This window comes from Delphinapterus leucas, chromosome 18, assembly GCF_059928025.1.
Source record: "Delphinapterus leucas isolate spDelLeu-1000000601 "Yukka" chromosome 18, BTC_Dleu_Yukka2, whole genome shotgun sequence".
Taxonomy (NCBI): Eukaryota; Metazoa; Chordata; class Mammalia; order Artiodactyla; family Monodontidae; genus Delphinapterus; species Delphinapterus leucas.
Genome location: NC_143146.1, coordinates 2,102,394 through 2,123,916, shown reverse-complemented (window position 1 = coordinate 2,123,916; position 21,523 = coordinate 2,102,394). Strand labels below are relative to the sequence as shown.

Here is a 21,523-nt window from a genome sequence, read left to right as displayed (position 1 = left end):
AAAAGGAGGCTGCAGCTGCAGTGACGCACGCTGAACACGAGAGCTGCTCACCTCCACCGTAGGTGTTTCTTGACCCAGAGAAGCTAGAGGAAGGTCAGGCCGGTGCGCGCAGTGGCTCCGCAACAAGGTCTGTGTTGAACTCACTGCCCATTTCCAAGGCGCGCGCCCTCAATCGTTTCCTTTCTCCACTGTGCCCAAAGCGTTTCTTTCACAACTCCATGGTGATGCTCTCACTTCCTGGAGTAACGTCCACCGACCACATGCTATGGGCCGCTTTGCTGAGTGGGATCAGACACAGCATCTGGAACAAGAGAGAACGTGGGTGACTTGGTATTTCATACATGGAGATAACCAGACAGGTGGAGCCCAAGGTGCCCACCGCCAGGCCCTGAAATTAAGCTGAGAGGATAAAGGGCTTCCAATTTGATTCTCTGTGTTCGGATTCTCAACATAAGGAATGACTTGACATGCTGGGTCCTGGGCCCCAAGTGCTTCATTTGGAGATGCTTCCTCACCATTTGGTTTTTAAAAAATTATATTGAATGTGATTGCTCTAATTGAAAAAATAAATGCATGCTGATTGGAGGAAAAGTGAATTTTTTAAGTAGAGATCATACTGTACGAGAAATTGTATATCCTGCATTTTCACTTAGCATTGCATCATGAGAATTTTCCCATATCATGAAAAGCTTTTCTAAAATGATTTTTGAATATTATGCAGTGGTCCCTTATAAATGCATAGTTATTTAAGTTGACTTATTTGAAACTATTTTCCTCTTGATGAACATTTAGGTTTTTATTCTCCAAGTTTGATGTAGAAAATTACAATTTAAGTCCTTGGTCAAAATCTTAGTGTTTATTTCTGATTCTTTTCTTAGGGGACAAAATCATGAAATACAGTTGCTGGCTTAAACATTTATGAGGCACCTGAGACACTTTGAAAATCTGCACTCCAGAAATGGACACGCCCATCAATAAGGTATGGGAATGACTTCTGATTCCTAGCTACACTTGACAGTCTGAGTATTGTTATTATTTTTTTAAATCTTTGCCCTTTTGACCACGAAACAATGGTATCTAGTTTTAAGTTGTATTCTTTTGGTCATTAGTGAGGATAGAGTATTCATATGGTGACTGGCTGTTTATTGGTCTGCCTTTCTGAATTGCCTGTTTGTATCCATAGTCTATTCTTCTTTGGAGATACTGTTTTTTTCCTATTGATTTGCAAGTGCTTTTTACTGAGTGAGGTATTTAAAAGACTTTTGGGTATTGTATATGTTCTAAATATTTCCCCCAATTTGTCATTTGCCTTTGTGCATTTTTTAACAGTGAAAGGATATGAAAAATTTAGGTTGTCAGATCTATCAAAATTTTCCTTAGTGTTTCTATTTTGATGCTCTGTTTACAAAGTCTGTCTTCACACCATATAGCTATGCATATAAAATTTTCCTTCTCTGGTTCTTTTCTGGCTTTGTTGTTGCAGTAACTCTGTAGTTTATTTAGATGCATGATGTGAGTACAAGTGTCAACATTTATTTTTTTATTACTAATAGTGAAGCAATTATTTTGGAAGATTTTATTTAATAATTCTTTCCCCACTGATTTAAAATGCACCCTTACATCACATTAAGGACAGAAACATAATTTGGTTCTATTTCTGCTTTTTTGTCTATATCATTGGACTGTTTATTTCGTCTATGGCGGTTGTATGCTACTTGCATTTGTGTCGTCTTATGTACTATGTTTTAATATGTAGCAGTGCTTCAGCTCTTCATTATTTTCCTCTTTAATGATCTTTATTTTCCTTGCCCACTTATACTTTCTTATGAACTTTAATATAATTTAGTTAAAATTTGCAGAACTATGTTGTTGGAATTTCTTTCAATTTATTAAATAATTTGGGGGGTAATTGACATTTTTATAATACATGTTATGGCTTTCCTTGCCAGGAACATTATATGGTTCATATTTTATTTATATCTGTTCCCTCAGGAAATATTTGTTTGATAAAGATACATGTTTCATCATATTTATTTTATTGTCTTCTTTGTTGTATGGTTATTCTGAGCAGTTTTTTAAATTATTGCCAATATATAGGAATTATATTAATTTTTGCATATGTGTCTTTCCACTAGTTGTCTAAGTAGATACTGAAGTTTACGTTACTTGGCAATTTACTATTAATTTTTGAGGGAGTGGTGGAGGATAAAATCTTACTATGTGAAAATAATGATAATTTTGCCTCTTCCTAATTTCCCCAATTTCCAGACACTGGTGAATAATAGGAATGCAAGGGCCATCCTAGTTTTGGCCTGTGCAAAGCATCACTGAAACAATATAGGGTATGGAGCCTCTATTTTGAATTCACATCCCTTGTGAGGTTTTAAAATTTTTGGTTTTAAATGTTTGGTTCCCATTGATCACCATTTAATTTCCAAGTCAAGCATTTCTTATTCTCAGCATTTCCTTCATTTCTCTATCTCTAAAGAAATTACATATTTTTACCTCTACCAGTTCGAAAAATAGAAACTTAGGTTTTTTTTCTTTCTTTAGTGGCTACCGTTAGTGTTTCTAAGACCTGAGTTCAATCTGTTGTCCTCTAATTATCAGTGTCAAAAATTAACCCTCAGCTATGAAGGATGGGGAACTTATCTCTCCTCCCCGCCCCTGAAATAATTTCTAAACATTTTAATGGAATCTGGGATTTTTAAAGCCCGATGGTAATGATAATGAAGATGATAATTTATAATACTTTGTTTTCCAAGGATCTTTTGATTTTTACTTTTAATTTCAGAATCGTATTTACAGTTGTGTAGATTTAATTCTGTGGTTATATCGGGAGGTCCCCATGCTGAGTTCTGTGTTCATGTCCCCATTGGGCTCCCTGTGTCGTACACACCTTGTTCAGGGAGATTGGGAAGGTGGTTTTCTTCCTGAATTCTTCGTACCTGAGAAATGGTCTTGCTGCTTTTTTGCACATGAAATCGACTTGCGTGGGGTGGGCCTCCTTAGCTTAGCCCTGTGTGCCCACGGAATGCGGGGCCCATGCGTCCCTGTCCTTTGGGGCCACAGTGACGACGCTGAGGACAGCTTCCGCTTTGCTTATTTATCTGTATTTTTACCCTTAACACCTAAAAGTTTGTAGGATTATTTTTCTCTATGCTTGAAATGTAATCCACAAGTGCATGTGTAGGAGTATGTCTCTTTCCTTTATTTTTTTCCCCAAATACTTCATAAGCTTCTGTGAAATTTCAGTTCTCGTAAGGTGCACGCTTCATGTTTTTACCCTTCGCGCACATAATGTTGTTTCTCTTTTAAAATCTATTCGGTCTTTAATTTGCACTCAGGAAAGTGTCTCAAGCTTGTCTTCCAAACCGTGAATGAAGTTTCTGTTGTGTCAGTTGGGCTCGCTCTTGCTTTAATGAGGATTTAAATTCTGCTGCTTCACCTTGGTTTCTCTGTGACCCTCCCTATTCCCCGCCCCCAATCCTTGCGTTCCTGCCTGATTCTTACCTGGGGCCCTTGATGGTGTTCTTCGTCTTCGCTCCGTTTTCCTTTCCCTGGTGCCCGTGGAGTGTATGTTTCACGCAACATTACAGGGAGCACAGAGAAAGCCCTTGTGAGGACTTGGTTCTCCGCTGTGGAGGCCGCCCGTTTGTCTGCCTTTCTCTCCGCCTGGGACAGATTTCTCTGCTATGGGAGGACAGCTCCACAGACTCCCTACCGCTTTCTTTTCTCGTTGCTCATCTTGATCAAGAAGGGAGACCCAGCAATCCCACTACTGGGCATATACCCTGAGAAAACCATAATTCAAAAAGAGTCATGTACCAAAATGTTCATTGCAGCTCTATATACAATAGCCCGGAGATGGAAACAACCTAAGTGTCCATCATCGGATGAATGGATAAAGAAGATGTGGCACATATATACAATGGAATATTACTCAGCCATAAAAAGAAACGAAATTGAGCTATTTGTAATGAGGTGGATAGACCTAGAGTCTGTCATACAGAGTGAAGTAAGTCAGAAAGAGAAAGACAAATACCGTATGCTAACACATATATATGGAATTTAAGAAAAAAAAAATGTCATGAAGAACCTAGGGGTAAGACAGGAATAAAGACACAGACGTACTAGAGAATAGACTTGAGGATATGGGGAGGGGGAAGGGTAAGCTGTGACAAAGCGAGAGAGCGGCATGGACATATATACACTCCCAAACATAAAATAGATAGCTAGTGGGAAGCAGCCACATAGCACATGGAGATCAGCTCGGTGCTTTGTGACCACCTAGAGGGGGTGGGCTAGGGAGGGTGGGAGGGAGGGAGATGCAAGAGGGAAGAGATGTGGGAACATATGTATATGTATAACTGATTCACTTTGTTATAAAGCAGAAACTGACACACCATTGTAAAGCAATTATATTCCAATAAAGATGTAAAAAAAAAAAAATTACCCGACAGGGCTGTTTAGAGGATTAAATAAAAAGATGCACGTTCGTGGCAAAAAATTAAAAAAAGAAAAAGAAGGGAGACCAGGAGCCTGGAGGTCTTGCCCCCGCTTCCTGTCCCCTTTGGGACTGTCACGGCACTTCCCCTCCTCCAGGGGCTGGCGGACGCCTGGCTGGTGTTGCGCGTCTGGGCTGCAGAAAGGTGACCTGTTCTTCCGGTAAATACACAGAGAAGCATGTATTTGTGGACACTTTCAATAGTAAAGTCCATTTTTCTTCCCTTTTCTAACACTATGCATGAAAAATTCACCCCCTGAAATACACAGTTCTTCTTCCCCCTTCTTTCTACGTTTTTTTTTCATTCAGTTTTTTTCATACAGTTTTTTTTCATTCCAAACTGTGTTGCACTTTTGGTCACCACAGCCCCAAAGTGGCTGCAGAGACCTGCCCTAGACGCTGCTCAAGGATCCGGCCCCATCTGCAATGCAGGAGAAGGCAGTTCGTATGTCTTCCCGACTTGTAAAACAGTATTTTTGACTATTGGAAACATTTACAGACTTTTATTTGTCTTCTTGACATGCATGGTACCATCATAATTGTCATAATTAATTCAAAAGGAAAAACTTTTAGAAGGATGTTTCGTGAGGTCAGCCACGCACAGGGCATTCTGAATCTCGCTTGGTCCTGGGGATCTGTTTGTGATTTCTGTTTCTCTAAGTGTTTAGAGAGTTATTCTAGTCTTTCTAGTATTCTTGCGTGGAGTGTGACCGTATCTCGAAAGGGCAGTGAGAAAGAGAGAGGGCTGTGGGTGGGGCTGGATGAGTAGCACTAAGAAGGGTTTACTGGGTGTTCAGGGACAGTCCTTATTGTTCTGTTAGCTGAGAACCACGTGAAGGAAACAGTATGAGTATCACACGTGGTGTAACCTTTTCTGTAGCAGAGGGGAAGTAGCAGAGCCTTACGTAGTCTGGAAATCCTTGACGCTCCCAGAGGATGAGTTTGTCCCTTGGTTTAGGACTGGGACAGGTCCCTGGTAGTTGAAAGCCCCTGAACGCCCTGATGGCAGGGTTTCAGGAAGCTGGAGGTGAGCGTGACCGCGAGCCTGGGCACCAAGTCCACTGTTCTCCCTAGATCAGCAGCTCTCCCCGGAGCATTTCGCACAGTGCTGGCACGTGGCAGGTGCCCAGAGCTGGTGGCTGTGGTGACAGTCATGTGTGCGGTTCACCAGGACGGGGGCTGGCCGTCCTCGGGCTCGGTGCCCGGGCCCCCTTCCGGGCGCGTGGATCCTACGATGCTGTCACTGCTGGGTCAGAGGTTCACCAGGCCCCTGTCAAGCTGCTGCTCTACCCCAGGGTGGGGCGGGGCGGGGTGTGAGGGGTGCAGAGCCCCTGGCCTTGCTCGTGGACCACGGCGAGTGAGAATGAAAGCTTCCTGGCTCGCTGCTCAGAGACGTGCTCCTCGGGTCCCGTGGCTCCTGCCTTTCCTGCCTGCTGTAGGGGAACATCGTTGAGATGCTTTCACCAAGTCGGCGGTGATACAGACGGCAGCCCGAGTCGCTTCTCAGAGGTGGACCCCTACTTGTGCTGTCAGTCGGCGTGGTGGGCAGAAGGGCCCCCAGAGCGCCCTCCCCCTGGTCCCTGGGACACATGGACCCCGTCAGCTACGGGCGATGCACACGAGGGTCCCCCACATCCTTTAGACGAGCTCTCGTCCCAGCATGTGCTTCATGTCAGCCCCTGGTTTGACCTGTTTACTTACGTCTGGCGGGGACCCTGTGCTTTTCTCCGTTTCTGTTTAGTTGTTGCTCTTGTGGTTTGAGGACTGCTTACCGCGTGCCTGGCCCGTCCTAGATGCTTTACTCGCAATCTCAGTGAATTCTCACAGCAACTCGCCTTACGTAGAAGGGGAGTCTTCTTGCACGGCTCTGTGCTGACTCCTCTGTGTTTCCTCGGCTCCTACTTACGTGAGTAGTTGGAAGGTAGAGACTTTCAGTTTCTGGGAGAGAGTAAGTTCCCTGGAAGCCGTGGTGGCCCTGCCCCTCTGCAGGACACGCACCTTGGTGTGCAGACAGGAGCGTGCAGTGGGGTCCCGGCGCGGCGGCGTGCGGAGTTGGACAAGCAAGGACCCGCCCTCTGGCTTCTTGGCCACGAGAGTTCCCGCCAGGGCCATCGTGAGCCCCTGGGTGCCCTGTGCCACCTCCACACAGCCAGCCAGGCTGTGGGCAGGGGTGCCTTCCCTCTCTGACCCTCCTGCCACCAGAGTGGGACTGCCCTCCAGAAGGAGTCTGCTTAGGGCCCAGGGATGCCGCGGCCACAGTCCTCCATTCTCCTGCCGTCCAGCCTCCCCTGGGGCGGGGCCCGCACGGCCAGAGCCACGCAAGTCCAGGGTCCAGGCGCCCTGCCTGTCCCGCGGCACTCAGGGCAAACCTTAGCACACGAGCTGCGATTCAGGCTCTGACAAGCTGGGCAGAGAACTCGGAGAGACGACGGAAGAACAGCAAGGAACACTTACAACCAGTAAGCAATTTCAAAGGGCGGGTGTGTTGGTGGTGGAGTGATAACGACGTTCTGGTGCCCGCAGGCTGCACGCTTCCCGTGCCTGGAACTTTCTCCTGCCAGCCTCTGGCTTCTCGCCATCTGGGGTCATGTCATCTCCTTTTGGAGGCCACTCACCCTGTGTGACAATGAATATCTGAGTTTCAGGCAGGAAGGCCAGCAACTCTCTTTCCTCATCCAACTGCTAACGTATGGAACAGTTATTTACTAAGTGTCTGTTATGTGACAAACAGGATGCCGTATGTTCTTGTGACAACAGGAAACCATTTAAAGTTGAAAAGCAGGGGCATTTGGAGGAGATTTTCTTCTTTAGGAAGACCGCGTTGGCTGCTGTGTAGGGGATGAAGGGCAGGGTAGTGAGGTGCAGACAGACAGACGGGAGGAGGTGACCACAGAGGAGCAAGTGGGAGATGAGGGCTTGAGCCAAAAGCAGAAGCAGAGACGGCAAAGGAGGGACAAACCGCGACCCGCCCCAGGAGGAGTGACCGGGCCTGGTGGCCAGCTGGACATGGCCCTTCCCGAGCACCCTCACTCCCCCACGTCCATCCAAGAGTTCATTTGGGGACCTCCTAGCATGGACGGCTGAGGTTAGAAAGACCTAGAGCCAAGATGAGGGGTCAGGCACGCTTTTCGGCTGGGTTTCTGAGGAAATCGCTGGAGGGTTGGATTTAGAGAAAAGATCCCAGTGAGCAGGGTGAGAGGAGAGACAGTCTTGGCCGCCGGGGGGGCTCGTGAAAAGGAGGCCCGGTGAGAAGCCCCGCTGACGTCCGTTGCAGGGGAGGGCATCTGTGCTTCCATTCGCGGCTCCCCCTTGCATCCCTGGGCCACTCCGACGGTGCCTGGAACATTGTGCACAGAGTCCTGTCCTCTCCGCCGTGCCTTCCGTACGACTCTGCCGAGCCTCATGCAGAGCAGGTGGTCAGTCACTGCCCAGTGAATACTCTTTTCTGTCTTGGTGCTTTTGCTTCTGCTGGGCCCCCTCCCAGGGGGCTGCACCTTCGCCAGCGCGAACTGGGCTCGACATCGTGGTTCAGTTCAGCGCCGTCTTCCCTAGGAAGCGTTCGCAGCACCCCGGCCCCGCCAGCAGCTCTCCCTGTGCTCTCGTGGCGCCGGCTTGTCTGTGGTGTTGCTCCTGAACCGCACCTGCCACCCAGCCACTGTAAGGCACTGGAGGCAGGGAGTGCAGCCGTAGGCGTGTCCACGTCCCCAGCAGCAGACGCCCGCGTGCACATGCTGGGGGCTCGGTGAGGGGTGAGCTAAAGTTTGGAGAATCAGAGAAATGGCGCTGAGCCCAATTTATCCTGTGGTGGGTTGCAGAGCACGGCCCCAGTTCCCTTGCATTTGGTCACGCATGCCCTGTTGCAGTGAAATTTGGCCAATCTCCTCATCAGGAGGTAGGGGCTATTTCCCTACCTTGGCTTCTCGGCTGGCTCATGACCTCCTTTGACAGGGAAAATGTAGTGGACATGACAAATCACAGCTTCTGGGGCTATGCCCTAAGAGGCCTCGCAGCTTCTTTTTTTTTTTTTAAACAGACTTGGTTTTATTTATTTATTTTTATTTATTTAATTTATTTATTTTTGACTGCGTTGGGTCTTCATTGCTGCACGTGGGCTTTCTCTAGTTGCGGCGAGCGGGGGCTGCTCTTCGTTACGGTGTGTGGGCTTCTCATGGCGGTGGCTTCTCTTGTTGCGGAGCACGGGCTCTAGGCACGCAGGCTTCAGTAGTTGTGGCTCGCGGGCTCTAGAGCGCAGACTCCGTAGTTGTGGCTCGGGGGCTCAGTAGTTGTGGCTCACAGGCTCTAGAGCACAGGCTCCGTAGTTGTGGCGCATGGGCTTCGTTGCTCCGCGGCATGTGGGATCTTCCCGGACCAGGGCTCGAACCTGTGTCCCCTGCAGTGGCAGGTGGACTCTTAACCACTACGCCACCAGGGAAGTCCAGCCTCTCAGCTTCTGCCTTCATCCTCCTGATGTACCGCCCGAGGCCCCTGTGAGGAGGCGGTCTGGCCTGCTAGAGGACGCGTCACTGCGAGGACGAGAGCTGAGGCAGCTCAGCCGACAGCCATTGCCAACCACCAGATGCGATGAGTCTGGTCAGCCCTCCGGCTGGACACGGCCACGTGAGGGACCCCAGGGCAGGCCAGCCCAGACCCCGCAGCCCACCCGCATTATGGAAAATAATAGGTTCTTCTCAGCCACTAAGTTTTGGGGATGGGTTGTTATGTAGCAAACCCGAACGGACACAGCTGTCTTGACCCTGAGGAGGAGAATGACCCTGATGAGTTGATGAACTCGACCATGTGATCTTCCTGAAAATGGCGGGAAGATGACATTGCTGACTTTCTGGTAGCCTCCCTCCCGCCAGCTGAGGCTCACAGCTCCGCCAGGGCACAGCTGGACCAGAAGCCTACGGCTTGGGGCCACGTGTCTCCCAGGATGACGCCGGCTGCAGGTGAGGCGGTGAGCAGGATGGAGGTGAGGCGTGTTGCTGACAGCTGCTGGGGGCTCCGTGGTTGACTCGGCACTCTGCAGAGCTGGCCAGGGATGGGGGCTCAGGGAGGCGCCCACCTGCCGGACGCGGCAGCCCCCAGCAGCCTGGGGTGTCCTCCCACCCAGAGCTGAGGCCTGGATGCCGTGGGTGCAGGCTGACCAGTTTGGCTGGGGGAGGAGGGTGTGTGTTGCCCGCTCTTCCCCCTCGGCCCTGCCCATGGGTTCAGACAGGTCCCGCCTTGGGTTCTCCCCTCGGAAGCAATTCACGTCTTTAAAGCCAGTTAATGAGCTGATGAGATTAGCAGCGGCTGCCAGTGATTCGAAGGTTCATTTCCACCGGGCAAACACTTAGGAGCATGTGAGGCGCAGTGCTGACTCAGAGGCCAGAGGATGGATGAGGGCCTGGGGGAGTTCAGGCCCTGTTAGCGGAGAGTTCACCTGTTCTGCTCAGTCAGTCCCATCGTATGAAAAATGGAGATAAATACGTGTAAGTTTTAAAACGTGTCTGAGTGTATATGCATCGGCGCAGAGTGGCCTTTTCCAGAACAGATTAGTTCTGACCCATGGCTGCACCTGACTCTGGAGCCCAAAGCTTCAGAAGAGCCCAGTGTGATGGATGAACTAAAGGAACAAGTCAGAGGTCAGGGGTCACAGGAAATTACAGGAACTTGAGACTCAAGGGTGTGGGAAAGCCAGATCCCCAAGTAGCCAGGTTGAGGCTGCTGAGGGGGGCAGCGCACTTTTATGGGAAAAAGGTATGCACTTGGCTCAGCTACTGGCCTGGGAACCGAGAGCTGAAAACAAAGGCCCTTCTGCCTCGTGTGCTGCTGGGGTCTGGTTAGAGCTGGAGGGTTCCAGAGTAAACCAGTTCTAGGGTAAACGAGAACGCCTGGCCACACGTCATCAGTCGGGGCGCCCACTGTGTCTGCCGCCTGGTGCCAGGACACCAGCTTATAGGATGAGGGCCCAGGGCTCGCCAGGGGGCGGGTGCCCACGGCTGAGGTCCACCAGACCAGCGAGGAAATCCTTCAGGCTGGGAGGGACAGCTGACTTTGGAAAACCCCTCGCCCTCCCTCTTTGTGGGGGGGGGCCCAGTAGGGGGGCCTTGCTGGGCGGGGCGTGGTGTCCTCTCTCCCCGCCCACCCGCGGTCAGAGTTGCCTCTCCCAGCTGGGGGCCGGCCTGCCTGCTAGCAGGTGAGGCCACCTGCTCTCGGCCGCCTTTTCTCTGTGTCTCGGGGCAGTGGGGCTGGTCCCTTAGTGCCGGCCGACTCCCACGAGCCCTTTTCTGATTCCTCCCTGTATCCATTTCCCGGGGGTGCTGTGACAGTGACCACTGACGGGGACTCCCATGGCAGGGAGGTGTGCCGCAGCCTGGAGCCTGGAGGCCCAGAGCCGCGCGTCAGCCGGGGGCTCCTTCCTCTCTTCTCCAGCTTCTGTGCTGCCGACGATCCTTGGTGTCCTGGGCTCCGTCCCTGCCTCTGTCTCCACACGGCCTCTCTGTGTGTCTGGCCTCCTCTCCTCATAAGGGCAGCAGCCACACTGGATCAGGAGCCCGTCCTCCTCCAGGGTGACCTCATCTTAACTAATCACGTTGGCATCAACCCTGTCTCCGAATGAGATCGTGCTCACAGGTACTGGGAGGGACGCTAGCCAACCCAGAACACTTGATAAATGTTCCTTCCAGGCTGTTGCTTCAGTCCAGTGAGCATAAGGGTCCCCCCGGGACTGGCTGCTGCCCTGCGACGTAGGCTGGGCGGGTGGGGGGCCGGACGCAGGAGGTGAGGGTGGTGAGCGCACACCCACTCTGTCCTTACTTCTTGCCGTTGCTCCCCAGCACCTCCGTCAGAGCTGTGCTCAGCTCCCCTCCGACTGCTTCCAGTCCTGAATCTACAAGCTTCTCCCTTAACTGCACGTTCTCCTGCTGCCACTCTGGCCATACGGCGTCAATCAATGAGAGTGCCGATTGGAAGTAGTATTTTCTACTGAGATGAACCAACTGCTTAGAGCGGGGAGTACGTAGGTGGGGAGAAGCGAACTCCCAAGGTCTGCATCTCACACAGGCAACAGCTAGCCCCCAGGTTTGCAGCAGCAGTAGCTAAGGCAACTAAATTGCTCAACCAGAGAAGCCACCAAATGTCAGGATTAACACAGTAACGGTTTATTCCTGGTGGGGCAGCTCTCCAGGTGGGGAGTCAAGGATTCAGGCCCTTTCTGTCTTGGGCTCCACTGTCCTCCACATGTTGTTTCTAAGGCCCGGGGCATGGTCTACACCCCAGCCAACCAGAAAGGGGACAGAGAGCTTGGGAGGTGCAAGTCACTTCTTTCATGTTCTGCTGTACCTGCTGACACGGTGCTAAACAGGGCAGATGGAGCCCTGCCCTCATGGAGCTTGTAGTCTTCCTGGGTTTGTGTCAGTTTGGTTTCCAGCTAGGATTTCTATACCCAGCCCAAATCTCAATCAAGACGGACGCTCAATTCAATGTATTCTTCCTCGATAGCTCCTACATCTTCTCTTGGCCACCTGCCGCCAGAACTACCACAGCAGCCTCCCAGCTGACCCTGCCCCTTGTGTGGACTGTCCTCCACCCCTGCACCGCGTTACCCACAGAGCGATTCTGGTAAACAGTGCTTCAGATTGTGGTGTGGCTACACGTACAGTCATCTTCCAGTGCTTACTGCGTGAGTCCAAATCCCTTATGTAGAACGCGAGACGCTCTGGAATCAGGCCTCTATCACTTTCTCCATCCCTGCCCCTCAGCCCACCCCCCTCACCCCTCTCTTCCTGACCTGTGCACATCATGCCTGTTCCCACCGAACCACGTGAAGTCTCCTGGACGTGCCACCTTGTTCCTTATCTCTGTGTCCTTGAAGAGAACATAGTTTTCTCCTCTTGCCCCCTTGGTGAACTCCCGTGAATTGTTTACTTTTATTTTAGCTTTATTTTTTTTATCAAATATTAAACACACATACAGTTAAAAGCTAAGTCATCCTCCAGTATGTGCACAAAGCTCAGAGGTCTCTTGTCCCCATTTATCTCTCCTCGGAGACAGCCACTTTCAACCCTTCTCTGGTTGTTTCGGTATTTATCTCCACATTTCTCAGTAAAAGTGCTTACTTAGATTGCCACTTCCTGAGATTTCAATTTTAGACATTTATTTGTTGAGTTCCTACAGTGAAAAAGTGAATTAGCCTTCCTTCAGCATATGGTATCCTCTCAGTGTTATAGTACAAATTTATTTTAGATGTTTTTACCTTACTATAACTATGTAAATTTCATTCAAAGTTGAGAAATGCAGTGCATCATGATTACTTTTCCCTTCCTGCACGAGTTAACAACTGTCTTTTTACAACCCAAATTCTTCCTAATTATCCAAATCCCTCAATTCTCGCAGGTATGCCCGATATTTCATCATTTTCATCCTGTTGGAGAATCTCTTGTTGAGGCTCTAACCTCTCCTAATCTGGACTTGTTTCCAGTTTCTCCTGTGGCACAGGACCCCCTGGGATGCCACCTTGTCATCATCTGGAGGTTCCCTTTGCCTTCCTCTCATGCTGAATCCCTTGTTTCCTGGGCCTCTTGTTTTCCTCTCTCCTGATTCACTCCCTCTTTTTGTTGGAGCACTTCCTGCAGTAGATTTCTGATAAAGTGTATGTGAGAGGTAAATTTTTTACAACTTGTATGTCTGCAAAGAATCTTTATTTATACTCATTTTTGATTTGAGGTTTTGGCTTGATGTAGGCATCCCGGCTGGAAATAGTTTTCATCCAGGATTCTGAAGGCGTGTGTCTACTGTGGTCCAGCTTCCTTGGTTGCTGTTGAGAAAGCTGATGTTGCTCTGACCCTTGTTCCTCCTCTGCTCTGTTCTGGAACTCCGTGATGCTGCCCTGGGACACAGGCCTTTCTCATCCATTGTCCTGGGTACCTGGTGGGCTTCTGCGATTTGGAGACTCATGCCCTGGGAATTTCCTGTAATTATTTGCTGGGTGATTCCCTCCTCTCTGTTTTCTTTGTTACCTCTTTCTAAAGCTCCTTCTCTTTGGACACGGGCCTCCTGGACTGATGCTGTAATGTTCAGTTCTTTCCTTCCTATTTTGTTTCATTGCGTGTTCACTCTACTTTCTGGAAGGCTTATTGCATTTGATAATCCCGTCTTACGAGCTCTTCATTTCTGACACCATATATTTAATTTCAGTTTTTGTGCTCTGAATGATCCCCTTTGTATAACTTTGCTGTTCTTATTTTGTCAATGGAATATCTTTTCTTACCTCTCTAAAGATATTAAAGTTTCTATAAAGTTTGCTTCTTCTTGTATGGTCTTTGATTTATGGAAATGAATGCTTTCCTGCTTGTCCAATGGTTTTAATCTCTGTATCTCACATCAGATCCTCTGCACATATGTCTGATAATCCTCGGCTCTGGGTCATATTTAAGACGAAGGCACTGAAGGCCGATCGGAAGCTGCAGGTGTGTGTGGGGCGGGGTGGATAATTATGGGATTCAGTGTAGGGAGGGAACTATGCCTTGAATTCAGGAGGGAACTGTGCCTTTAAGTTGGGAAATGTTAATATTAGTATCTCTAGTCTAGGTCTATTTTTGTTGCCCACTCATGTGGCCTACCCTCCTGTCTCGACTGTAGAAGGCTGGACAGCTCGCCTTCTGAGACCCTACAGGGGTGGGAGCTGGGGGTGTCAATGTTTGCTTATTTCCCTGTCTTGAGCATGGCTTCCCTACATACAGCTGTACTGCGGTCTCCTGCTTTGCTCGCTCCAGAGGATATGGTTTCCCCCCAGCCTGTCCCCTTCTAAAGGAAACTTTCAACCAATCTGCCTGTTTTTTTAAATATTTTTTTAAAAATTATTTATTTATTTATCAGTTGGGTCTTCATTGTGGTGCGCAGGATTCTCATTGCAGTGGCTTCTCTCGTTGTGGAGCACGGGCTCTAGGCGCACGGGCTTCAGTAGTTGTGACACGCAGGCTCAGTAGTTGTGGCGCACGGGCTTAGTTGCTCCACAGCATGTGGGATCTTCCCGGACCAGGGCTCAAACCCATTTCCGCTGCACTGGCAGGCGGATTCTTAACCACTGCACCACTAGGGAAGTCCCAATCTGCCTGTTTTTATCCCTGTTTGATTCACAGCTTTCAGTTTCCTGGGAGGTTCTGTCCTATAATGTTGGTTACTCTTCAACCACCCACCCTGGCTGAAGTGCGGCTTTCCCAAATCTTTCACCTCAGTTCCAATCATCCATCTACCTTCCAGCTCCCAGGACTGTGTTACTGCTCTCACCTCTCCTTTCCTTCCTCTCCTTGTGGGTTTATACCTTTAAAAGAAATCCTGAACTATCTTTTTGGTGGGGATTCAGAGCGTGAATCAGTCTGCTGTCCTTACGGGGGAAAAGCACAAGCTCACCTCCCCTTCGGTACCTCCCCTAATCTCTGTCCAACCACCTGGCACAGCTGACCACTCCCTCCTTTGTTTGGGTCACTCCTCGACCTTAATTGTACCGTCTAGGTTGTATCTCCAGCTGGATAAGGTGTTCCTTGAAAGCAAGGACTGGGTCTTGGATTACTCACCTCCAGCCCTTGCCACAGTGCCTGGCGTTCAGTCATTCGCTGACTTATCAAACGTTTGTAGAAGGATGTTCTGGACACAAATGTTGGGAACACAGAGATGAGCAGGACGTGGCTTCTGGCATTGGGAGGCTGACCTCAGTGTTGCAGGGTAGGGGGTAGAAACGACGTGAAACACGTAATTCAAATAGCCTTATATGTATGTGACTCTATCATACGCATTATTTACACATACACATATTAAAAATGTGTAATGCTCTATATAATTTATATAACAAATGCTATTCTTTCAAAATATGTCCAAAAGCACAGGAGCTAATATGTGCAACCTATGCTCCACTGTCATATTTATTAATGTGACACCATCCTATTAAATGCGAAGGAATTGTTTTCTGAATCTGAAATGTGTGTGTGTATGTGTGTGTGCACATGTGAAATACCTATTTATTGCTCATTAATTCACTGAGCATACCTTGCCAGCAGATGGAAACAATGGGGAGGTAAATTTGTCTCTTTGAGGTTTTTTCTCTATTTTTAAATTGTGAGCCGCATGTAAGAGTCATGTCTGATTCACTCTTTTCCCCCACAATGCCCAGTAAATAGTTTTCTCAGGGTGCACAGTACAAGGAAAAGACTTAATAAATATTTAATAAATGGATAGGTGGATGAGTAGATGGGTGGATGGATGGGTAGGTGGGTGAGTGGATGGATGGGTGAATGATGGATGAATGGACAGACAACCTTTAATTTTACTGATGATCTCAATGTATGGACAGCTTTATGAAAATTAAGTGACATGATGTGCTAGAAAACACTTGGAAAACCGTAAGATTAAATGCATGAATTAAAACATTACTGTTGGGCTTATATTCTTTTTTTTTTTTGCGGTACGCGGGCCTCTCACTGCTGTGGCCTCTCCCGTTGCGGAGCACAGGCTACGGACGCGCAGGCTCAGCGGCCATGGCTCACGGGCCCAGCCGCTCCGCGGCATGTGGGATCCTCCCGGACCGGGGCACGAACCCGTGTCCCCTGCATCGGCAGGCGGACTCTCAACCACTGCGCCACCAGGGAAGCCCGGGCTTATATTCTTCATACTGTGTTTCTTCTCAAGACATCATGAAGTGTCCATAAGATCTTGGTACCAGTGAATGTCGGTTGTTGTCTGTGTGGCCTGCCAAAGTAGACAGATGGTCCTATGACCCTTCTCTGCTATTTGTGCTTTTCTCTTTCTTCTGGACCTTAGGACATGAAATGAGAAAAGGGACAAATGCCCTTTGTATCTTAAAGTGCTAAAGATAATCAGAAAAAGAGTGCTTCAGAAAATCAGAAATTTACTTATCAACCATTTGTATCCAATTCTTTATGTCTGATGTTTTCAGTTTAGTGTAGCTTCAAGATTCCTCTTTTAAAAAAAGAAAAGAAAAAAAAAAAGAAATCGTGAGAAACCCTAGGGAATTTTGAGTGTTTAGACTATGGGCTTGAATTTACTATATTTAGTCACTGGTTGGGGGAAAGAGAGTGAAGAGCTTTATTATTCTTCCTGTCCCCAAGATCTGGAACAGTGATTCTCAATGGTTTTCAACTTGGGGGGGTGGGTGTTCCCCCCAGGGGGCAATTTGGCATGGTTTGGAGGAATTTTTGATTGTCGCTACTACGAGGAGAGGATGGCAACCCTGGCATCTGGTGGAGAGAGACCAGGGATGCTGCTAAGGATGTTACAGCCCGCAGGACAGCCCCATGCAGCAAAGAATGATCTGGACCAAAATATCAGTAGTGAGAAACCCAGGTCTAGATGCAATGGAAACAGCAAAGGACTTAAAGGATCATGGATCATTGAAAAGGAAGGAAGATTTTGACGAGACGGTTGCACACAGAGCACCTCTCTCAAAGATACCCAAAGACTTATGCACCCTCCCTCCTCCAAATCAATGAAAAAACTGGTCTAGGATTTTTTGCTCATTTTTCTTAATAATTGATTTATCTACTAAATCACATAACCTAATAAGGCAAAGCAGAAATGCCTTCTTGCTGGAATAAAATATCAAGTCCATTAAAAGCTAATTTGGGGAAGAAAAAAGCAAGAACAACATTTCTAATAATCTCTTGTAAGGATGAGAAAAGCCAGATTATTTGGCTTTGGAGATCAGAATATTTTAAAATTTTTATGTATTTGTTTTTTGGCAGTGCTGTGCTGCATGCGGGATCTTAGTTCCCTGACCAGGGATCAAACCCGTGCCCCCTGCAGTGGAAGTGCAGAGTCCTAACCATTGGACCACCAGGGAAGCCCCACAATTTTTTTTTTTTAAAATCTAGAATTTGTCTGAGTACACCTTCCTCTCTAGTTAGAGAAATCTGCCTTAACTTCTAAGATACAACCTCCTTCAGAATCACCATGGTACTTCGTCCAAGAATTTGACTGAAATCTCGGATCCTTGTTTAGGAGGAAAAAATAACCAAATTTTACCGAAAATCTAAATTACTAAATAAAACGATTAGTGGAGAAAAAGCCTCAATGAAGTCGTTGGATGGAGAAAAGAAAGGGGTATTGCTTTAATTGGCTTTTTAATGATTCTGTATTTCTCTCTTTTGGCTTTTTTTTTTTTTTTTTTTTTTGAGGGGAAAAAAACCCTTAAAACAGAAAGGTTAATCTAACTATACATTTTAAGCTTTTAAAGGCTCCATTACAGGACTTATTATGCTAAAAGAAACATACCTGGCATATTGCAGCTTCTAAGTGTATCAGCAATGCATGTAATGATTCACTTAAAACACCGTGGTCAGAATTCTTTCACATTATTTCTATGTAAATTGGATGCTTCACAATTACTATAATATGTGTGAAATTCCACTTATTATTTCTTTTAACATAGAAACTTTTATCACTTAACTCACTGGACAGAATATTTGAGCCATTTGCAATCATTAGCGCATTTCTCTTTGGTCAAACCCTCACGGGATTATACTTTGGGAAAGACAGTGAATTATATTCATTGCAAGAAAACAGCAATTTTAAATATATAAGGGGCACCAGGAAACTTTTCATTTTAGTGCAAATTCAATGTTATATCTTACTTCTTTTTACAGCAGGGTAAGCTTTTATCTTTAAGCAATTTATAAAACCCAGCGTGTAATAGGAGTGAGGCTCACAGCGCAGATCAGTCTGACAGATAAGTGGAGACTGGGGTCAGGGTGGAGGCGGGGCCTTGCCGGGATTCAAGGCAATTGCTTGTTCCTGGGGGAGCTTTTGCTCATGGTCCTGGTGGAGGTCCAGCACGGTTCCACTGCCTTCTTCCTAGTTCCTGCACGGACTGCGTCCCGATGCCCCTGCCCCAGTCACCGTCAGCCCACCCTTTCCCTGGACACCCGAGTGCCCCGGTGAACTGTGGGGACCAGCTGGCTAGGGATAGGCCCTCCCTATGGAGAATGTGGGATTTTTCCAAACAGATTTGGGAAAGAAACACAAAATCAGAAAAAGAGGGGCGTTATTATCTCTTGAGCTGATGTCATTTTGGGTCGAGGGACTCTGTTTGGAAATCTGACACTTTAAACAAATGCTCCAGGTATGGCCTGGTGCGTTTGGAAGCACCCTCTCTGCCTTAGTCATTTGAGATGCTTTCTAGGGAGGAGAAGCAGCAGCTAAGTGGAGATTTGCATATATGCCCCTGAATTTTACGACAAAGTGTATATACGTTTGTGTTTAATATTAAAGGATGGAGAAAATTAAAATCAGACCTTGATTAACAGCTAATTATGTAAACATCTAAATTATTGGGCAAGGTTTTTTTTTTTTTAATTGTGCCATTTTAAAATGAGGCAGTTTTTAAGTGACATGACATAATATTTATTTCCCACATTTTATTCTCCGAACATTGACTAACAAAGACAACTTGAGAACTTTCAGTGGAAGCCCTTATATATGGAATAAAAATTAAGTGATTTTTATTTGGACTTTTTTTCAACTATATCCGTTAAAGGGAAGATAGTTTACATTCCCCCAGAAAATTGAAAACACAATGGTTGTCATTTTTCTATTAATGTAATGCTACTTCACATTTTGATAATAATCTTTTTAGGCGTACATAGGAAATTTGAAATACGCTGTGTAATATACAGACCCGTGGTTATCTGCGTGTTTGTGTGTGTGTGTGTGTGTGTGTGTGTGTGTGAATGGTTGGTAAACTGTGCTTTGGTTTCATCTGGAAGTTATCTTGCATAGACTTAACACTGGAACTGTATTAACACTATAATATTAATATTTGAACATATAATGAGCCTTATCATTAACTGTGCCCTACAGAAAGATGATTTTGGTTTTTAAATAAAAGATGGAGACTGAAATTCAAGTTCATTTCAGGTTCAGATGAAAAACAGGTGAAAAAAAATGCAGGCAGGCCAACCAGGCAGGCTGCACCTCTGTGCTCAAGAAGCAAACCGTTGTCAAACCAACTGGTTCTCCCAGGTCAGCACGAGCGAACCCAGCCACATGGATTGGGCACACTCGGTGATGGAATTGCTGGCCGTTTAGCCTCACGAGGAAGGACACACACATACACGCATGCACACATGCATATATGTACAGCATAATCTGGGCGTATGTTGCAAATGACTGAAGGAGACAGCAGCCACCAAGTACAGGATAAAGGATCGTCACCCTGGGGTAGACTAAATAAAATGCATGAAGATCACATATCCGCTCTCACTTTGCTCTCCAGTAGAAATGCGTGCATTGCAGACACTGAGACCCTGTGCAGTCTTCTGAATAGATGTAGACACCCTAAAAGAATTAAGGACAGAAACGTGGAAGATGGGCAGCACCCTCTTTGGGTTGAATTATCAAGAAGAGACTATTTTATAAATTTTAAACTGTTAATCTATTCATAGCTAAAGCGGAGGAAAACCCAGTACGTTTTTTATTCTTTTCTTTTAGCCCGCATATTTTCAAAGACCTCCTATAGTTAACATTATAATATAGTTAGTTGCTACAAATAATCGGGGTGATTATAGGAAAACTGTCAGTGTCGGCTCAAGGTCTGAAAAGGCTGCAGCAAATGGCTTTTCTCTTTGCCATGGAGACTGGGCTCTGTTTTTCCGGTTACTCTGGAAACCGGAGCCTTACTGTTGTTAGTCCTTTTCAGTTACTTGAGCTATTAAACCCTCTGGTTGAGACAAAAGGAGGGAGGTATGCAGACACTTCCTCGGAAAGAAAGCCTCCAGGCCCAAGAGGAGCAGACCCCAGGCTGTGGACGACGGTGTCTGTTTGCTCCACGTTTTTATCAGGGAGGCGGCCTGCCGCACTCTTGCCTGTGGAAGCTGCCTCCAAATGTTAGAATTTGTCGTCAGATGGCTGCAGCACGCCCTCACCTCCTCCTCCTTCCCCGGGAGACCTGCCTGCTTCTAACACCCTGAGTTCTCTGGGTACATACCCCACATTTCAGTGTGAACGGGGGTAGGGGACTCAGAACGCAACAGTTCAGAATCTCTGGGCACAATGGCGTTTCTTTTTAATGCAAATGCACGTTTAGAGACTGTGTGCATTTTTGTTTTGTTTTAAGAAATCAGACCCCCCAAATCAGTAATAGTCTCTCCATCCTATTAAGAGATCAAATAATAACCCAAGAAGGTGTACACCATGTGTTATCAAATATTTTACAGAGCAGGGAAAAAGCAATTTGGAAGCTGGAGTCATAAGGAGAATCCTGGCTTACAGGCAAGCTACATGGGTCCCTTCCTTTTTTCTTCTTCTTCTTCTTCTTCTTTTTTTTTCTTCCGTTTTCCTCCAACCAGGAATGCTTTCTCACCCTCCGTAATAGGTTATTATTGCCAGCTTTTACGTTCATCTCACTTTTTGGTTAAAGTGTTCTCAAGGAAAAGGAATCCTCCCTGGAAGAAACAGAAGCCTAAACAGACCACAAATAACCTGCTTCTGGATGGAGCAGCACATTCCGGCCTAAATGTGGTCATACTAAGTAGCAAAAACAGCGCAGGCCCGGTGGAGATAAACCACTTTCAGTGGGCTAAGTACTCAGTTATTTTTCATTTGAACTATTAAATGTGTCACCCCAAACCCCCATTACTATTTTCTCTCCATCCTGCATATTACTAAGGGTTAGGTCCTGGCAGCAGAATTAAAACTGTAACACTTGCTTTTAAAAGTAACAACCAAATTAATAACAATGGATATTTGGTAACAAGAAGCAGCATTAAGAAGGAAAAAAGAAAAGAAGGAAAGAAACGCTTTCTTTTTCAATCTACTCCCTGACTGCTGTTCAGTGGTTTTAGTTATTTTACCTCCAAATGGCAAGGAGGCTGCTGCCCTTCCTCCACATGTGATGGCCTTCATATTAGACCGAGGTGGGTTTGAGGACCTCATGACCACACACACACGCACAGGAGCCTTTCTGCCTCTCAGTCCTGGCAGATGAAAAACAGCAATAACATAAACAAAGTTCACACCTAAGTG

At 47.0% G+C, this 21,523-nt stretch overlaps 1 long non-coding RNA gene across 2 annotated transcripts in view; it reads left to right on the top strand.

The window, feature by feature from the left end:
• LOC149746813 (uncharacterized) overlaps positions 1-21,523 on the top strand; it is a 183,389-nt gene that overhangs the window by 65,932 nt on the left and 95,934 nt on the right. The window contains exon 2 of one of the 2 annotated variants that reach the window (XR_016388630.1): positions 879-979. This is a non-coding gene — a long non-coding RNA (uncharacterized LOC149746813). Of the gene's footprint in view, positions 1-878; positions 17,709-21,523 lie in introns of those variants that run through there. The other variant, XR_016388629.1, reaches the window with a different exon arrangement.